Source organism: Lycium ferocissimum, unplaced genomic scaffold (genome assembly GCF_029784015.1).
Source record: "Lycium ferocissimum isolate CSIRO_LF1 unplaced genomic scaffold, AGI_CSIRO_Lferr_CH_V1 ctg20965, whole genome shotgun sequence".
NCBI lineage: Eukaryota > Viridiplantae > Streptophyta > Magnoliopsida > Solanales > Solanaceae > Lycium > Lycium ferocissimum.
Genome location: NW_026719395.1, coordinates 330 through 10,989, shown reverse-complemented (window position 1 = coordinate 10,989; position 10,660 = coordinate 330). Strand labels below are relative to the sequence as shown.

General features: G+C 35.5%; 1 pseudogene; it reads right to left on the bottom strand.

Moving 5' to 3' along the window:
• Positions 1–3,820: 3,820 nt before the first annotated feature.
• Positions 3,821–9,853, bottom strand: LOC132043092 (dihydroflavonol 4-reductase-like; annotated as a pseudogene).
• Positions 9,854–10,660: the final 807 nt, after the last annotated feature.

Here is a 10,660-nt window from a genome sequence, read left to right as displayed (position 1 = left end):
TGGAGAATGATATGACATATCCGGACCGGGATCCGGGAGGGGATAATTTAAAATGGATGGAAAAGCGCTCATCGGTATGTTCTATTTTCTTATATATGAAAATGAGATGTTTTCAAAGAAAGAATACGTACATGTATATACAAATGGATCGGTACACGCACGTTCGCGCATAGTATATGGATCGGGTACACGCGTTCCGAGTTAAGCATGCTGATTCCGCCTTAAGACCTTTCTACCTACGAGTTACGACTTTATACAATATGCTTTATATGTACTCGCTGACTTTACACATGATATGTCTCGATTACGGATACTCTCTCGTGTGACATGTTTTACACTCTTATTATGTTACTTAGTCATGCCTACATACCAGTCTGATACTCGTCTTGACCTCTTCTCACGAGTCGCGTTTCATACGCGCGAGTACTCCCAGATGGATAGCGACCGGATAGAAGATGTTTCGAGCAAAGTTGGCAAGCTCGTTGCTGCGGTGTCGCCGAGTCGACATGTTACGCTATGATGTTCGATTCAAAGTTAGAACTTTGCGAGACGAGTCATGAGTTTAGTATGTCGGTTCGATAGCGGCTTCGTCGACAGCGTGTCTTGTTGTATTATGTTTCAAAAAAAATCAGGAGTTTTAACTACGACTTCTATTACTTGTCGACGTACAAACTTTTTGAAGAGTTTAGATATGTAATAAGAGTTAGCGGGTTGCTCGGCTCCAAACGTGGGTCGGGTGCCCATGCTTACAGTAAAGTCGGGGTGTGACACGTCGCCCCATAAATGGGCCACGTGATCATCTCGAATATAGTCGAGCAACGATTGAGGTACGGGACATCTAGTGAGAAACTAAAAGTAAAATTGGATACCTATAAATGCAATTAATTTGTCGATAACTAATTTATTTTTCAAAAATATAAATGAATACCTACAAATGCAATTTAAGATTACAATGTTGGGCCCGTAAATGGGCCTTTTCCATATCTAGTATATATAGATTTATGTCCCACCAGACAGAAGTTTTGTTGAGGGGCAAACATTAAAGATCAACCCATTTGAAGGACAAAAATTAAAGACCAACCCATCTGAAGGGAAAAGCGTGCAATTTCTTCATGTGAGTACAGTATGGACCAACTTTTGGATAAAGTCCACAAACATGCCATTTAGCCCTCTTCTCCCCCTCCCCTCCATATAATTTAGAAATAGTCGATCGTCATGAAGTTTTACATATGAAATTTTATATATCATGACTAGTTTTCAAAGACACGGCCAAAAGCTCATGCAGATAGATGCTATTTCTACATTCAATTAAGTTTTATTACTACCACGCATCCACAATGAATATATGCAAAGTTTATTGCATGTTTGGAGACAGTCTTTCGTGCTTTTAGATGAGTTCTTAAAAAATTATAAATTGTGGCTTTTGTGTATAAATGGATGACTTTTTTTTATGACAATAGTGAACTGTACTTTTCTCTAGGGGCAACAAAGGCTAAAGGGGCCCCAAAAAAAATTAGGCAAGTTTCTTAGAATAAAACATTATCAAGGATGGTGAAAACAATTTATGATTTACAGATGACAACATTATGTTTGCTGATCCTCAAAAATTTTAACATGTAGTTTTTAAGCAACATTTCATAATAGGGTGTTTAAAGTTTAAAATAACCTGTAGTAAATGACAAAGGGCAAAAAAAAAAAGGCCAAACATGTTTAAAAAAAACATAGGGGGCCCGGTACATATACCATTATCTTTCTTGTAACACATTAAAGCGTGTAAAATTTTAAATTAATATGACAACTTTACGTATGCTTGCTGTTTTCCTCCAAAAAGAAAATTAAAAGAAAACAAGGGGTTTAATTTGAAAGCGCGCCTTATGGTGTATCTAGAAATCAAATCGTGTGTCCCCAAAAAAAGGTTATATTATATGATGGGAACAATATTTTTTATTATTGAAAAGGCTGGTATAAAATAAGAAGTTTGGTAAGTTGTACCTTGATTTTTTCAAATGTTAATTATGTTTGAAGGCGGATTTTCCCCAAAAACTTTCTTATTCTGTAAAACCCACTCTTGAAAGCAGCTCTTATCTTTTTCCCAACCAGTTGGATTAAGAAAAAGGAAATTAAAGCAACCATAAAGATTGGCAAAAAAAAAACTCTCTCCATGGTGTCTTTAATTAAATTATTGACTTTTGTCAAAACATTATTACATGCCTTGCTTTTGGCCATTTATTTCTTTTTTTTTCTTTCTTTGTTCATTTTCTCCCATTACACCCAAGGGGTTTTGCTACTTGCCTAGCTACTTGGGAAGGGGGGTTTGGGGGGAAAGTTACATTGTCATCAAATTTTATAGTAGCTTTTTTTACAGGGGGTTTTATGTGTACACTTTCAAAAAATCCCTTTAATTTCCGGGCATCTTGATAAAAATGTCTTGATTTGCAATTTGGTCCATCTGGGACTGGCACCCTAAAAAATCAACCATAACTTGTTCAATTTATTGTTGCATCCTCTGCTGGATTATCCTTGTATCTTCTTCCAAACTGCTATGAAAAAAGGAAAAAAGTATTAATTAATGTGTATGCACATGTGAAAGAAGTAAAAGAAAAAGGGGAAAAGGTTTTCTAAAAGTTTCTCTAAAAAAATCTATGTTAAAAGCAAATACCCATTTAGTTTAATTGACAAGCCGATAAAAATTTTTTCTTTATCAAACATATTTTTACTTGTTGTAGTAGGTAAAAAATGCGAAGTGTAGCCCTTCAAGCCATTATACCCTTTTATCAAAATTTTATGTAAAGGGTTATAATGGTATATTAAATTTATATTAATTAATATGAAAAAATTATTTTTAAACATAGAAAATTTTTTGAATTTTTCCCCCTAGCAAACACGTAAATGTAAAAAGTAAACTTTATTCAAAAACCCAAAAGGGGATAAAATGATAGGTATATACCTTTGGGGGGAGAAGGAAAGGGGGGACAAATTTTTTGGGGTTAAGAGCATCTTCTTTTTGGTTAATGATGTGATTGAAGCACAAGATAATAGGTTGCTATTTCCTCATAAAAAAATGGGGGTACCCACCAAGAAATCAAGATCAAATCAAAGACCCCCATCTTCATACATTCAGCTGTCCCTTTTAAAATAAATGTGGTTTAAATTTAGGACCCCTTAAAATCCTGCATTTAAAAGTCACCATGTTGATTCCTCTGTCCATTCCAATGCCGCTGCCTTTCTGCAGTGTTTTTTACAAGCATGCCAACTATTTTTAAATTAAAAAAAATTTTTATGATCTGTAAGCAACCTTGATACTTTAAGTTGATTTTAAAATTTTACATACAGGGTAATAATTTTTTTAGCTAATTAATTCAGCAGGTTATTCTTCTATTTTGCAGGTTACCAAAATATATATATATAGGGTTTTGATATTTACCCATCATTTTTAAGGAATTAACGATGGTGTAAAAAAATATGGTAGAGCCATATAACGTAAATTCAATTTTAATTTCTACTAAATGTATAAAAAAATTTTCCCCTATAAGGTTATGCCAAAAAAATATAAATTAAAATAATTTTTCATAGTAAGGGGAAATAATTTTAAAAAATGAGGCCGACCATAAAAAAAAATTACTCTGTTAGTGTGGAACTAAATCCTTTAAATTCAAGTTTTTTTTAAAGTAATGTCTACAAGATAGTGCTGGGTTTTAATTACTTCAAAAAATTATAAAAAATGATAATGGGGAAAAAAATGTAAATATGCATACCTTAATTTGGACAAAAATTATTCCTCCCAAAGTCTTTTATCTAGTTGATCAGTGGAATCTTTATGTTATCTGTCCCAAATAATTGCAGTTGCTGAGGGGAAAAACAACTTTTTTAATAGTATCTGTTTGTGCGCATGCTTCCAACACATTATTTCTGCCCTCACCTCCACTTCTGCCATTTCTTCCTGTCTCAAGACATTTTCATCTTTTTGCTCTTGTTTGCTTTCATTCAACTCTATCAGCAAAATTTATCATGTCCTTAAAATGTTTGACTTAGTAACCCTCAAAACTGAAACCCTGATATGGAAAGGGCCCCATTAATTAGATTTGTCTTTTTTTTTCTCTTTATTAATTATTACCACAACTGACAGCAGCATTTAATTTAGAATTCTTTTTATATATATATATATATATATATATATATATATATATATACGAACCCTTTTAAGATTATGTATTTTATTAAAATTCCTCAAAAACACGCATTTAAAAAAATAAATATAATGTGGAGTTCCTTTAACCTATTTTTTTAGATGTCTTTTAGAATTGAACAATTTTAAAAAGACTACTATTTTAATGCTAAAGTAAAGGGGACTAAGGGTTGGGATTTTTAAACCCAAAACCAAAACCTTTGGGCGGGGTTTTTAAAATTTTTTGCACCCAAAACCCAAAAAAACTTGGTTTTTCAACCCGGTTTTTCGGTTTTCGGGTTTTTTTTAATAGTCTTGATACAAAAACATTTAATTTTTTCCAAATATTTTTTATCCCAGAAGATATAACTATGTAATTAAGGTGTTTATAAGAAAATAACACAAAATGTGAGAAGAGGATGACATTGTATTAAAATATTAAAAAAAGATAATAAAAATGTTTTAAAAAAAATATTGTAATTTAAAAAGCCATAAAAAAATGACCATAATCTAAAAATGTTATGAAAATGTACTTTTAAAAAGTATTAATTATAAGAAAAAAACTTTAATTATGTATTTTATAAAACTTTGGGCCAAAAAATAGATATAAAATTTTTGTTTCAAATGGTAAAATTTAATTTTTTTTGTTAGATTTGGTTGATTTGGTTTTTTTTGCTTTATTGGTTCTAAAATTAAAAAATTATTTAAATTAAAATTTAAGTTCAAATTTAATAATATGATAATAGATTAAAAAAAAACTACAAAAATTTAAAAATATTTATAAATTACATTAAAAAAATTTTTTTATGTATAAAATTTTTTTAAAATTTAATACATGAATGTCGGGTTGGTTTTTTCGGTTTGATTTTTTTGCAAAAAAAAAACCCCCAATTAATCTTTTTTTTTCCCCCAAACCCAATTTTAAACCATAGTGGGGTTTTTTTTTTGGTTTGACTGGTTTTCGGTTTTATGTTTTTCCTTTTTTGTACACCCCGGGGTTAGAAACTTTTAATATTTGTTTTAATTTCCCTAATAAACTTATTTTGGGTAAATTTTTTTTTTTTTTTCTAAAAGTGATACTTTTTTTTGGGACGGAGGGAAACTTTTATTATGGGGAATTTTACGAAAAAAGTTGTTATTATTTTTTTGTTTACTATATCGTTAATTACTTTGAAAAGCTTACAAATAGGCTAATACTCCCACTTTTTTTTTTACTTGCTATATGAAAAATAGACGCCCCTTTTAAATTGTTCACAAAAAAAAGGGAAATTAATTTTTTTTTCAATTTTCCTTAATATTAAGTAACCTTTACCCAAAAATTTGGAGTACTTCCTACAACAAATTTTAAATTTTCGCCTAAAGGATGGTTTGTAATTATTTTCGTTGTTTAAATTTTTAAAAATAAATTCCAGTAAGTTTTAAAAGAAAATTATCCCCAACTTTTGGGTCCTCCTTTTTTTGGGGGAAAAAAAATCTTTGTTTTGGGAAAAAATTTTTTGAAGAAAACATCTTCCTTGTATTTAAAATTTCGCTTAGTCAAAATACAAAAATGGTTATCTCCCCCTATAAATAGAGTTTTCCCTTTCTAAACAAAAAATTGAAAAGACAAAAATAAAGAGAAAAATCTGAAAATACTCTTAGTAAAGGGCCCAAGAAGAAAGGCTTTGGAAAATTTTGGGAAAATTTTTGAGTGTCAGGGGAGGGGGTTTGAGGTTAGTGTTAAACCTTGTAATATTTCTTCTTTAATAAGACCCCACGCGTGGGTAGCTCTCACTAGGGTGAACGTTTTTTGGTGTGTTATTTATTCTTCGTTTACATCACGGCGGGGGTTCTGTCGGGGAGTTTGGGTTTTTGTTCCCCGGCCCCCATTTTTGGGGGACCTTTACAAAAGTTTTGGGTTTTTAAACCAAAAAATTCGACAACGGGTTGGTTGTGATTTAGAAACGAGGGGGGCGAAAAGGCCAGGCATCGGAAATTCGATGGTCGTTTTGCTTTCAGAATGCAAAAAGATTATTTATAGGGCGAAATTGCAAACCCTGGGCCCAAAACCGGGGGAAAAGAAGGTTGGGATCCCCTCAGGAAAATTTAGAGGCTTCGGGTCGAACGTTGCCCAAGGAAAAGGAAAAGACCCCCGGAATTAGAAGGTATTGTCTAGGGGTTAAAACCTTCGCAAATAATAAGGTATTTCTGAAAAACATTTCTCAAAAGAGATGGAAAAGCTCTTTCCCCAAGAAAATAATTAATCCCTTTGAAATCAATTGTCACTAAAATTTGTTTTTGATGATAAGTAAAGTTTAATTTTTGTTGGCACCCCAAAATGGGGACTGAGAGGCGGTTAAAATTTAAAAGGGAAAAATAAATTCAACGATGTTGGGATCGTATCCTTCGGGAAGGGCGGGGGGATTCGGAGGGGCTGACGAGTTTTTTTAATGTTAAAACAAGGGAAAGCGAAACTAAAACCGAAATGGCCCATGAAGTCGGAATGGCGGGGTGACCCGGCCCGGGACGAACCCCGGGTTTTGGGGCCCGGGAAAACCGGTCACTTCAAAAAACCGGGGACCAAAAAAGGGAGGACAACAAGGGGGAACCCAGGCTAGGGAAGACTTTGGCGATGCTTTGTTGCTACGGTTGGCCCCGAAGACTCGGTGCTTGCCCGGAGCGCCCTTTATAACTCGTTAATGACAAACTACGTGGGGGAATCTCGGCAAAGTTTATTTAGCCGATGGGGGCCGCTAGACGTTTTTGGGCCGGAGACAAAAGATGTCGGGATCCGTGGAAGATTACAAAAGTTAGACATGTTAAAAACATCGAAACGATCTCGTGGGTGAAGAGAGGGATATGATCTCAATTTTGGAAGGGGCTTTGGGGTGGCGAAAAGGGGCTATGGTAGTTGGGGGGAAAAAAATTGACACTTTTTCAAGACTAGCCCGGGGATGTTTCGTGGTTAAACCCAAAAAGGTTTGTGGCATTGTCGGGAGGGCATAGCGGGGGATGAAAATTTTTGGGGACAAAAGGTTTCGGAAAGAGGTGGACCCAAGTGGAAGGCGCTTTCGGGAAAAAAAAAGCGAGAAGCCAAAACGGGGGGGTTAAGGTGGCCCCATTGGGGGCAGACGTGGGGGACCTACCCTTCCCTCTCTTGGGGGTCACCTCTACGTGACCTTCATTATATTCAACCGGGGAAAGGGGTTGGGTTTTTTTTATGAAAAATAAATCCGAGTGTTTGGTACAAAAAATGGAAAGCCATGGGAAATGAAACAAACCCAGTTGAAGTGTTTGAGGTCCCCAAAGGCGGGTACTTGATGGGGATTTCAAACGGATTGGCGATTGGGGAACGAGATGGACTTTCGGAACGCCCAACAAAATGGAGAAAAAGAATGAACCCAACGTTGAACGGCGTGCTTAGAGAAACACTGGGCCCCGGGGTTCGGGGGGTGGGTAAAAGCGGCCCAATTAGAGGAGCGGCCTTGGATTTGTTCCGGGAAAAGTCGGGTCAAAAATAAATTTTCATTTAAAATTTACCTTTTCATTTTCAAATGATGATACGGAGAAGCAAGTTGATCAAAATCAAAAAGTTACTTTTTGGTTGGGACAAAGGGTTGGGTTTTCGATTTTGGGGGAACAAAATCGGGAAAATCATCCGAAAGAATGTTTTCTTCTAAATCTTTACAAAGACAAGTTGCAAAATTTGGGAAAGTCAAAGGAATCCCTATTTTAGGGTTTCCGCACCCCGGGGCCGGGGACCCGGCAAAGGGAAAAATTCCGGAAAGGGGGCGGAAGTCGATTCGAAACAAATCAGGGGACGCCAAACCGGGGTCAGATCATCCCCGGGTCAGGGCCCATTCCCGGGCTCTCCTCCCCCCTCATTCACTCCCGGTAAAGGGGGAGCCGGGAAAGTTATGAAGAAAATCAAGTCGATGAATCGACTGTGGGGCGGCAAGAAAGAGAAGGACTCTTCGGGAAATCATACATGGGTTAGGGAAATTTCCAAAGGATAAGAGGGCATTGCAAAAAAAATGGGTTTACGGGAAAAAAGAAATGGGAAAAAGGGATTATAAAGCAAGGAAGTTTTCAAAGGGGGTTTCAACAAAAAAGGGTCAACCCAAGAAGAATATGTGAGGAAAGTTATCAAAAAATTCAACATTTGGGGGCCAAGCCCAAAACTTCTTGGTTTGGGGACTTTCTTTTCAAAAAACTGCGACAACGAGGATGAGAAGGCGGAAAAAAGAAAACCGGAATTGCACGAGGTGGGGTTTTCCCGATTTAAAATCAAAAAACACCTTTAGGTTTAAATGGATATTCGATTCCCAAAAAGGGAGCTCGAGTTCGGCTCGTATTTCGAAAAAACGAAAGGGGGCAAGGTTATGTTAATGCGACAACGGTGGGAGTTTACAAAAGGCGGTTTGCGGAAATCGGTGAAAAAGGAAAAAAGTTGGGGAAAAAGTGTGGGCAAAATTTAAAAAATTTTTGGGGAGATTTTTGGGTCCTCCCTTTTTAGGGGGAAAAAAAACTTTCCTTTTTTGAAGGGGAAAAAACCGTTTTTAAAAAAATCTTCCTTGTATTTGGCAAATTGTCAGTGCTTGCTTGAGTACCCAAGACATCAATAGGTTTTCCCCCACCATAAATAGGCTTTCTCATTTCAAACACACAAAAAGAAGAAACAACACATCCCAAAGAGAGAAAAAACTAAGAGAAAAACTCAGGAAAAGGCCAAGTAAAAAAGGTTTTTTAGGAAGTTTAAAATTTTAGTGTCATTGGGGTGGGGTTGGAGGGGTTTGAAACCAATATTTCTTCTTTTAAAAAGATCCCCCAAAGGACGTATTCCCTTGGGGGAACCCCTTTTAACCCGGGGGTTTTTTATTCCCTTTCCCCAAAAAATATTTCAAGGAGATTTATTTTGGAAACACCTCAATCTTTCCCGGGGAACCCCCAAAAATCGGGGGATTTTTAAAACTAATACTCATTATCATTAATTACCACGCGGGGGCATCAATATTTAATCAATCATTTTTTTTCCTTCTTCCCGTCCCAAATCCTTGACGGAACAAAATCTAATCATAAGTAACACTGACTTCGTAATTTATAACATGGATATTAAAGAATGAAAGAGCTAGGGGAAATTTAAAAAGTAAGCTTACATCGTAAGTGGGATAATCTGATGGAGGCTCAAACGATGAAAAACCAGAACAACCTTTCAAAGCATCAAGAATCTATGGTAATCAAAGGTCCGACTCAAATATCTTCAATTTCTTATTCTCACACTCAATCCCCTTCAACGACAACAACTCGCCTATATGTACATAAATACATTCCTAAACTCGTTAGTCATCGTTAAAAGGAAGGGGGAGAAAACTAGACATATTAAGAAAAACATACCAGTGTATTACAAAGGGGGAATTGGGGAAGGTAGGATGTATGGACATATTAATGAAAGGAGAAAACTAGACATATTAATGAAGGAAATTAACGAGTATAATTGTTTTACCATGATTTTGAACAGTTGCATGAACTGTGAAACCCTCTCTTGGAGAAGACGCTTTACAAGCTTTGTACCTAAGCGACTGGAAGCGCCCATTACACATATTGTATTGAATATGCAATTGAAAAAGAAGCAGGAGCCATTGAGATTAATATTGTAGAAGACTATTAATTGATCGCAATTTGCAATTCAGAAGCCGACTTATATTCGAGAGAAAATAACTCAAAAGTAAGTTTGGGTGTAGAAGTTTGAAGGGAGATCTCCGTATATAAAGCAAGTGAAATTGAAGGTAGGTACCGTCCAAAGAGCAGGGTACCGGGATATATGGTCCCAGCCAGCCTAATAATGGAAAGGGGTTTTTTATTTTTTATTTTTTGGTTTCGTGTGGATCAAAATAGTCAACTATGGGAAATACTGACATTTATTATGTGTTCGAAATATTTTCCGAAAAATAAGTAGATTTCTAAATTTATTTTATGATGTTAGGGTTAGTAAACTAAAAATATTGTCTAATGAACATTTATACATAATCAGACTAACATTATTGGGGGAAGGGGTGGGGCGTAGATGGAGTGTGTGGGGTGGGGGTGAGGTAGAGGGGATGGGAATGAGACAAATAGATAGCGATTATTCCAAACTTGTTTCCTTTCTGCCAAAGCCGTTTATTTTCAAATTTCAAAAACCAATTTTCTAGAAGAAAAAAAATTTCAAAATATTTTACCAACCAAAAAATATGAAAATTAAATACATTTTCCACAAAAAAAGTTCTCTACTACCAAACACGCCCCTAGTTACCTTAATGATTTACCTGATTATAAGTTGGTTGTTTAACCTAGTGTTCATCCGTGTAAGTTAGTGAATAAACTATGTGTACATTAATTAAAACAAGGTTTATTATCGTGTTATGGTTGACATCTAGCTGCTAACTGCGCAACTGTAATAGTTGGGCTTATTGATTAGTTAATAAATGCAACCGTTGATAGATTTCCATGAACTCCCAACTCCCGTCTACGTGCGCT